The 9,078-nt window shown below is 35.6% G+C and overlaps 1 protein-coding gene across 1 annotated transcript in view; it reads right to left on the bottom strand.

Annotated features, from left to right (window-relative positions):
- The window catches only part of LOC106871065 (gelsolin-like protein 2), a 54,371-nt gene that overhangs the window by 32,738 nt on the left and 12,555 nt on the right, over positions 1-9,078 (bottom strand). The gene's annotated exons all lie outside the window — the stretch shown is intronic.

Genomic DNA, 9,078 nt, shown 5'->3' on the forward strand with positions numbered 1-9,078 from the left:
ATATATATATATATATATATATATATATATATACACACATAAAAGTGTATGTGAATATACACATCTGTAATACATGTATATGTACATATATACATTTAGTATTTGATCCATAATTTTTACACAAACAATAAATTGCTTGTGAAAAAATTTACTTTCAGAAACACGCTTTAACAATGAAATACATTTGAAAATAATGAAAGAGTTCAAAAAATAAAAAAATGTATAGTCTGTCGTATTGAATTCATCATCATCATCTGTTTTATTGTTAAAAGTTTTAAACGGAACATGGTGCTTCCAAGGAAAAAAAAAAAGGTAATAGAATGTCAGAAAAATGAGATTAATGATGTAGCTTGACTCTGTAATCACAAGAAAATAAGTGTTCAAGCAAAATAACAAAGTAATAGAGAATGTTGCACTCGAATTAGTGAATTATTTGGACAGCTTGTGTGGTTGTGTGCAGATGAGAGAGAGAGTTCAAAAGAATTAGTAGCAATTTTAGTTGTTTACGCTGTCTGATAGTTAACAACATTAGATATGGTGTATGGCTGCATTTGATTATTTTGTATTGAATATATAAGTCTTTCACTCCTGTGTGTCACTCACCGCTATCTGTTTGTGACAGTTCATTTTATAAGATAACTAACCACATCAAAGCTCAAGTGACTTGCAATCAACAACTTTTGACTCTGCTCCTGTGTCACCCAATCATAACCAGATACAAGATAAGGCAAACAGGCTGGCAGTTGCATCCTTTGACACAGAACTGAGGATCAACAGGAAGACCAACCTGATGATGATTAGCACCTTTAATTACAACTCAGCCAGAATGGATAGCAAGCCCATGCCTTTACTTACCTTAATAGCATAATTGATACATAGAGTAACACAGAGAGAGATGTCATACTTGAGTGGACAAGGCCAAACATAACCTTCACCATTCTCAAGAACATCTGAGCTTCCAGAGAAATTACCATAAAAAAATAAATTGCATATCTTCAGCTCTAATGTGAAATCCATCCTCCTCTATGGATCAGAGACAGAGATAAGAATCAAAAAGATGCTGCAGGTGGTGTAGATCTTCATTAATAACTATCTGAAGTGTATTCTTCAAGTTAGATGACCAGATAAAATAGGAAATGAAGAGCTGTGATAGAAGGTGGTGGTGGTGGGAAAGGTGCCAGTGGAAGAAAAGATCCTGAAGCACAAGTGGTGATGGTTAGGCCACACTTAAAGGTAATCAAAATCCTGAATTATATGCCAGGCCTTGACCCTTGAACCCACAAGAGACGTAGAAGAGAGGACACTCTAAAAAACAGATGGAAGTAGGGTAGTGAGGCAGAACTGAAAAAGCAGGAATCCAAATAGAGAAAAGCAAAAAAAAAAAGAAAAGACAGCCAAGAGTTGAGAGGAGTGGAGGAAAGTTGTCAATGGAATATGCTCCACAGGAAATGAAGGGCTTAAGTAAATAAGCAGATTCACTTATTTACATTGTTTGATAGCTAATAACAATATGAGTGCAGGTGTGGCTGTGAGGAGATAAGAAGCTTGCTTCCCAATCACATAGTCCTGGCTTCAGTCCAACTATGTGGCACCTTGGGCAAATATCTTCTACTATAGCCTTGGGCCGACCAAAGCCTTGTGAGTGGATTTGGTAGATGGAAACTGAAAGAAGCCTGTTGTATATGTATATATATATATATGTATGTGTGTGTGTGTGTCTTTGTGTCTGTTTGTCCCATCACTGCTCGATAACTGGTGTTGGTGTATTTACATCCCGTAACTTAGTGGTTTGGTAATAAAGACTGATAGAATAAGTACTAGGCTTAGCTTTAAAAAAATAAGTCCTGAGGCTGATTTGTCAACTAAAACCCTACAAGGTGGTGCTCCAGTATGTCCACCATCAAATGACTGAAACAAGTAAAAGAAAAAAAGAATGAACATCTGTTGCAATGTATGATTATGTTCAGTTCTTACTCATTGAGTGTGAGACTGTCATTTGCTTCAGCTTGTCACTTGACATTGCCTGTCTGTGACTTTATATTGTGTAAGCTGCCCTAAATCAAAGTGTGACTAACTGTGACCAGCAACTTGTTGATTCATTAATATTTTTGCTGATGTCAGTCTATGAAATTGGTGTGTAGTTGTTGAGTGTCAGTGGTTAGTTTGTCCATTGCTCAAGTTCAAAGATCCTGTTTCCATTTACAAAAACTTTCCTAATCGGAAAACAACTAGCTTGAGTTCAAACTGAAGCAGAGATATGCTACAGCAAATTGCTGCAGGTTCCTGGTGTATACAATATAATTGGTGTCATTTGGCTGTCTGTTCAATGTATAGTAGTTATCATGCCCTTCCCAACTTATGGTTTAGTCAGTGGGTAGGAATGTATCATGGCCTTTGCAAGCAAGAAAGAGAGAGAGAGAGAAAGTGGAAGTAGTTTTTATCTCTAGATGTGAGCAGTATTCTGATGCGAGTCTTAAGCTCTGTGAGAGGGGTAGCAACTGGTTGGTAGGTGCTTAAATATTTTTGGGTCTTGAAGAAGAGAGGCCTAGTCTCTAGGGTGCAGTTTTAGCAATTTTATGCATGCGGTTAACACCAAGAAAGACCTGCTTCCATTGAAAAAAATGCTTTAGGGTAACCCTTCTTTTTACTGCATATTTACAATATTTACATTTATATTCAGGTTTGATAAGTTTGATTTCCCAGTTGTCATCAGTGTCTTATACGGTGGTCTCAGACTGAAATCAAACTAAGAACTTAATGTTAGCAGTCCACTGGGTTAGTAAATAAGGAAACTTATTACGAAATATACAGGGTGTACACAAAGTCTGGCTACATGGATTAAATAAAATCATAGCATAAACAATTAAATATAAGAAATAATAATTTCTTAAAGTATGTGTTAATCCCCATGTGGGTACACGGAGTAAACAAAATCATAACATAAACAATTAAATATAAGAAATAATAATTTCTTAAAGTATGTGTTAATCCCCATGTGGATACATGGAGTAAATAAAATCATAACATAAACGATTAAATATAAAAAATAATAATTTCTTAAAATAGGTGTTAATCCGCATGTACCCAGATTTTGTGGACATCCTGTAGATTCCTAAACTGTATCCAGAATGGAATAATTTCCTCGTCAAAGAGCAAGATACCTGATGGTGATTGAGGATCAAAGTGGTTGAAGTCTAGTTTGTATATAAATATTGTAAATATGTACAGTAAGTTCCAGTGGCAGGTAAATTATAATGCTAGTAATTATACTTTACATAGGCACAAGGCCTTAACAGCAGCTTTATATAAAGAAAAAAAGGTGTAGTTAATTATATTGATTTTAGTACTTGACAGGATTCTTTCATTTTAACAACCCCACAAAAAGACAAAAGACAAAGCTGACTTTAGTAAAATTTGAACTCAAAATGTAAAGAACCAAAACAATTACCACAAGGTATTTGTTGTGTTTGATACCATGGCTGAGACATTTGAGCTGAAGTTTCATTTTTAAAAGTCTTTATATGACAAAAATTTAAAAACAAAAAAACCATACTTGAATAAAACATTTCATGTGAAAAGCATTTTGTCACATGAAAGTGAATTTTTTTTGTAACTAAATTTATAACTGTTAACAAGTTTTGTATGTAATTTCTAAAAAAAACCACTGCCGCCGCCGCCACCACCACCACCACCACCACCACATTCCTGCACTCAAGGCTATCACTGATTCATTGCATTTTTGATGATGTGAGGGACGAGGGAATGTCTGGAATAGTATCTTCTGTACAGAAACAACACAACTAAAAAACCATCATAGTCACTATGGTAAGCCTTCATTGAACCTTGGATGGTGACTTCAAATATATAACATTCTTAAAACTATAACTCAATAATCTGGTTTCGTCATTGAAGCCAGAAAATACTTCAGATTAAACTACAGCGGACATTGATCATAACTGCAATATATTACAATTTTAGTAGAAAGTGGGTTATACATCTTTAGATTGTATACCTGACTTTCTACTATAAAATTAAAGAAATAGACGGAACGCTGAACTCCAGACTAAACAACTTAAACAACATTTATTTGCTTGGTAAAACATACATATCTTTAGTTATACATCTTTAGAGGTGAGAATAACTAGCTGTCGAGTATAAGACCGAAAGATGTAGAGACAGCTTTTAAACATACGTCCATGCTCAATCGCTGGCCAGCGTGAAAGAGAATGAATTGAGCGGGAAACGCTTGCTTGTTTAATTCTACGCATGCGTAAGACTACGCATGCGCAGGCATTACTACACAATCAATGTCTTACTTTGTCACAAAGTGAATAAACCTTATCATAGCATCATCGAACCACCACCAACTCATAACAGGTTTAACTGATATCCTGCTTCTTTTGTATTTTCCTTTCAAACAAAACAGATATTATTGCTAGAAGTTGGCAACCAACCTTTGCTCAAGACATACAGTCAACCCTTGGGATAAATACTGATTGTTTAATATGCAACACAATGGCAACTCTGATTAACTTTACACTGTCATTGTTTTATCATCATCAATATTTTAACATCCTCTTCTCCATTCTTGCATGAGTCAGCTAGAATTTGTCAGAGGATGTGACTGAAGATTCTCATGGACAATTTCAGAAGACTAATCTAAGTGATGGTAGTGTGTACTCTATGGTGTGTGCCTGTTTAGTCCCAAATTAGCCTTCATCTAGCAGACATCTAGTCAAAAACATTTCTATCACACCCATTTGGTCTTTTACTCCCACAAATCTAATGTACCCTACCTTTTTTAAAGTAGTAGCATGTGATTTAATGGACATTTCCTTGGTACATCCAGCAGGTGGGTGACTGTGAAGAAGCCTGCTATAAATGGTATTGGTATTCTTTAGTGGTTTAGTAACAAATAGCAGTACCCATGACCATTGCAGATTATCTAGACTATAAGATATATATATAACATTGTCAGTATCAATGTTAAGTTTGAACATCTGTAAACAGACAGCTACAAGAGATTTGGAAGTTATTTCTAACACATTGAATAACTACAAAGAGACTCCTTTATTTGATTCAAATGAAACTTATTCATTCAGTAGTTTAGCTGATTGCTATGAATTATATACTAGCCAGTTTAGTGAGTGGTGTTTATTGATTTCTGTTAGATCTCTAGCTACAACTAATGAATCAAACAAATTAGTTTCTGAAACAACTGTGAATATATATATATTAGAGATCCTTAAAGCATATTACTAATGTTAGTTTGGCAGGAGGAAATTGTCAATGCCCAGAAAATTGGAAATGTGCTTCCTCTCTGACCCCCTCCCCCCCGAAACATCATCATATTAATAATTCTTTCTCCACTCAGGTTCTCTTCCCACTCTCCAGCAAACACTGACTTATAGATGTTCAAACTGAACAAATACGGGAAATCATGGGAGGGTCTGTAAATGTTATGTGAATTTCCCTTGTTTACTTTTTACATTTAATTTTCCCTTATAGCATGGATTCCACAAATCTTTTATTGAAGCATGATTTAACAGCTGAGTGTCCTGTCTATTGCTAACCCCTCCCCGTTTTCCAAGCAAGGGATCTTTTATTTCACATATCTATGAAGGTGTGCAGTGAGTGAATATGTTGTTGACAGGAGAAATTACATTACTGCTCGTAGCTTGCAGTAATTGAAGATGTGCAAATGTAAACAAACACAAACACTTGAAGGACTTCTTTCAGTTCTCATCTACTAGTTTCACTCACAAGGTTTTGGTCAAGCTGGGGCAAATAACAGAAATAACAGAAGACACAGAGTCAAGATGCCAAGCAGTGGGAGTCAACATGAAATTATATGTTGGGAAGTGAAATTCTTAACTACACAACTACACCTGGACCCCTTCTTTTGATTGTTGTTGTTGGCATTCTGTCGCTTATGATGTCGAGAGTTCCAGTTGATCCAATCAACGGAACAGCCTGCTCGTGAAATTAACGTGTAAGTGGCTGAGCACTCCACAGACATGCATGCCCTTAATGTAGTTCTCGGGGATATTTAGCGTGACTCTGTGTGACAAGGCTGACCCTTTGAATTACAGGCACAACAGAAACAGGAAGTAAGAGTGAGAGAAAGTTGTGGTGAAAGAGTACGGCAGGGTTCGCCACCATCCCTGCTGGAGCCTCGTGGAGCTTTAGGTGTTTTCGCTCAATAAACACTCACAATGCCCGGTCTGGGAATCGAAACCGCGATCCTATGACCGCGAGTCTGCTGCCCTAACCACTGGGCCATTGCGCGTCCTCTTTTGATTAATACAATAAAAAAAATACCAAGATTGTCAGACAGTAGATTGTTGTAGCATCATGGCATGCATTACAAATGATATACACAAATATATAAGCCCTGTGTATGTAAGTGCAAGTCATATGCATTTTCAATGGCTAATGCTATTTTAATCCTTTTGTTACTATATTTCTGTTGAAAGATACTGCCTTTGTTTCAATCAATTTTAAAAACAATAATGAATTTAATAAAATAACTTTGTCATTATTAAGCTGGTGTTTGGAATATATATCAACATGAAATTTTGCTGGAAAGTTTTAATTTAGATCACTTTAAAATAAGAAATTTCTATCATATAACCACAGGTCAGTCTTTGGTGGATTGTTATCAAAAGGGTTAACTGCATGTATGTGTGTGTGATAGGAAGAAGTGATGATGTCCTGGGTTAATCCTGATTGAGTAGACTAGTGATTAGAGACATTCAAACAATGACCATCCTATCTTGTTGTAAGGTATGGCATATGTAAAATTACATATATCAGTGGGCTTTAACTTTAAATAACATGATACAAAGAAGATTTGCTTGCTATTTCTAACAGGTCAAGTGATGGCATCACTTAGAAGAACCCTTCTGATGTAATTGGCAGCATGACTACATGGCAAACTTTAGGAAGTAGTGTCCTTGTTGTATAGCCCCAGGCTGGCCTTGATCCAGCAGATCAAAGGCATTCCAGCCATGAACATCCAGTTTTTATGTGAAACACACTGTTTAATATGTGCTTTCTTTTTACGAAAGTAGGATGTGATTTAAGGGGGATTTGGTTCCTGTTTCAAGTAGGTCAAATGGCCTTGTAGAGGCTCATCCCACTGACATGAGGAAGATCTGGTGCTGTTTAACCACAGAGCAGAGTAATGATTAAAGCTATGCCAGCTGTTGTCATTGCTTTTTTAGTATGCGTAGACAACATCCCAGAGTTACATTATAAAAGGAATCCTTTTCTAAGATTGTGGTGGGGGTTGTCATTTGAGGGAGATTTGACTGTCATTTCTAGCAGGCCAAACAAACATGTACAGCTTTCTTTATTGATTAGAGAGAAATATTACAGTAGAGTGGTGGATAGTAGAATCAGTAGAGTGTCCAACAAAATGTCTTCATGTATTTAGTGCCAGAGATAACAACCTTTTATCTTGGAAACATCAATAAAATAAATACCAGGTTAAGTACCAAAGATTGATTGATTAGAATCTCACCCACTCTCTTTCCCACTACCTCTAAAATATGTTACCTAGGGCCCAGTATAATATGAAGTATAAAAGAAGTCAATATTAAGTGTTACTATCACCATTAGTTCATTACATATTAATCAACTGCCAAACTCAAAACATTACAACCTTGCTAACTACATGGCATGCAACACGCACGCACGCACACACACACATACACACATTTGCCAACAACTTTGATATATATATATATATTTCTTTTATACTTTTACTAGTTTAAGTCATGAAACTTAAGCCCTTTTGGGATCAGATACCTTAACATTACCTTCAAAAGTTTAGTCAACTTTATTGGACTCCAGTGCTTACATTAATCTGGTGTTTATCCGTATATATATAAGAAATGTTTTTGAAAGACACTATATTCTATAATGAGATTATATATACTTTCTCACACAACAATTAAAATATATTTACTTTAAATCATTTATTTATTTTATATCGTTCATCTTTCTCCCCCTCTCATTCACGCACATGCTACTTTGGGAGCGAAAGAGTTTTGTTTACATTTCACGCCGGTACGAGCCTTAAATATTGGCCTTTTCCGTAAAAAGTGTCTTCGGCGATCTTTACCAAAGATCGGCCTTTTCCGTAACACCCGCACGATCTTCACTACGGTGTTAGGGTTAAGGTACGGAAAAGGCCGATCTTTGGTAAAGATCGCCGAAGACACTTTTTACGGAAAAAGCCCATATTTAGGACTCGTACCGTAAGATCGCCATCCATTTATTTAACAACAATGAAACTACGAGGTATGTAACAATTTGTCAGTGTTCCATTTATTTTTTTTTAGTGAAAATCGTGCGAGTGTTATCTAAAAATTTACCTGTACTTTTTCATGGTAAATTTGAGATTTAAAAACGTTTTCCATATTCTTCATTTCTGTATGTTGGTTAATTCAATTAGAAAATAAAACCTAATGACGATGTAATTAGCAGCTAGCACATTTGGTTTCTTAGTTTTTGTCTGCTTTTATGTTTAAATTCTTTACTTGACTGTTATATTTCTTACGAAGAGTGAAAAAATGTTTTCCATATTCTTAATCTCCGTATTTTCCCCGTACATTGAAAAATAGATGGTGAAAAGATCAATGTGTGTGTGTGGGGATTTCCGAGGCTGAAGATGTAAAATGCTTTCTTTTTCTTCTTAAACATGAGATATAATTTCAAAAACAGGGTTTTGTAGCATATTTCTTACGTAGAGAGTCTGCATTCTTAATTTTTAAAAATTTTATTATATATTTCAATTCCATTCTATTCTATTGCATTTTGCTTTATTTAACAACAATGTTTGTTTGACGAAACAAGTTAATATCTTAATTGAAAACGACCGCGTAACGTTGTCTGTGTTTGAAAACAGTTTTGTTCTCATTGCTGATTTTTCGTTCATCAGAACCGCAACTTCACCTTCATTTGTGCCTTCATTTAATCACATTTCCCCATCTGTTAGTTTCATTTTCTCTCTCTCCTAATCTGTCTCAGGCGTCGAACGGCTGCTTCATTGGCACAGAGGGCTAGAAGGGT

Source organism: Octopus bimaculoides, chromosome 5 (genome assembly GCF_001194135.2).
Source record: "Octopus bimaculoides isolate UCB-OBI-ISO-001 chromosome 5, ASM119413v2, whole genome shotgun sequence".
Lineage (NCBI taxonomy): Eukaryota > Metazoa > Mollusca > Cephalopoda > Octopoda > Octopodidae > Octopus > Octopus bimaculoides.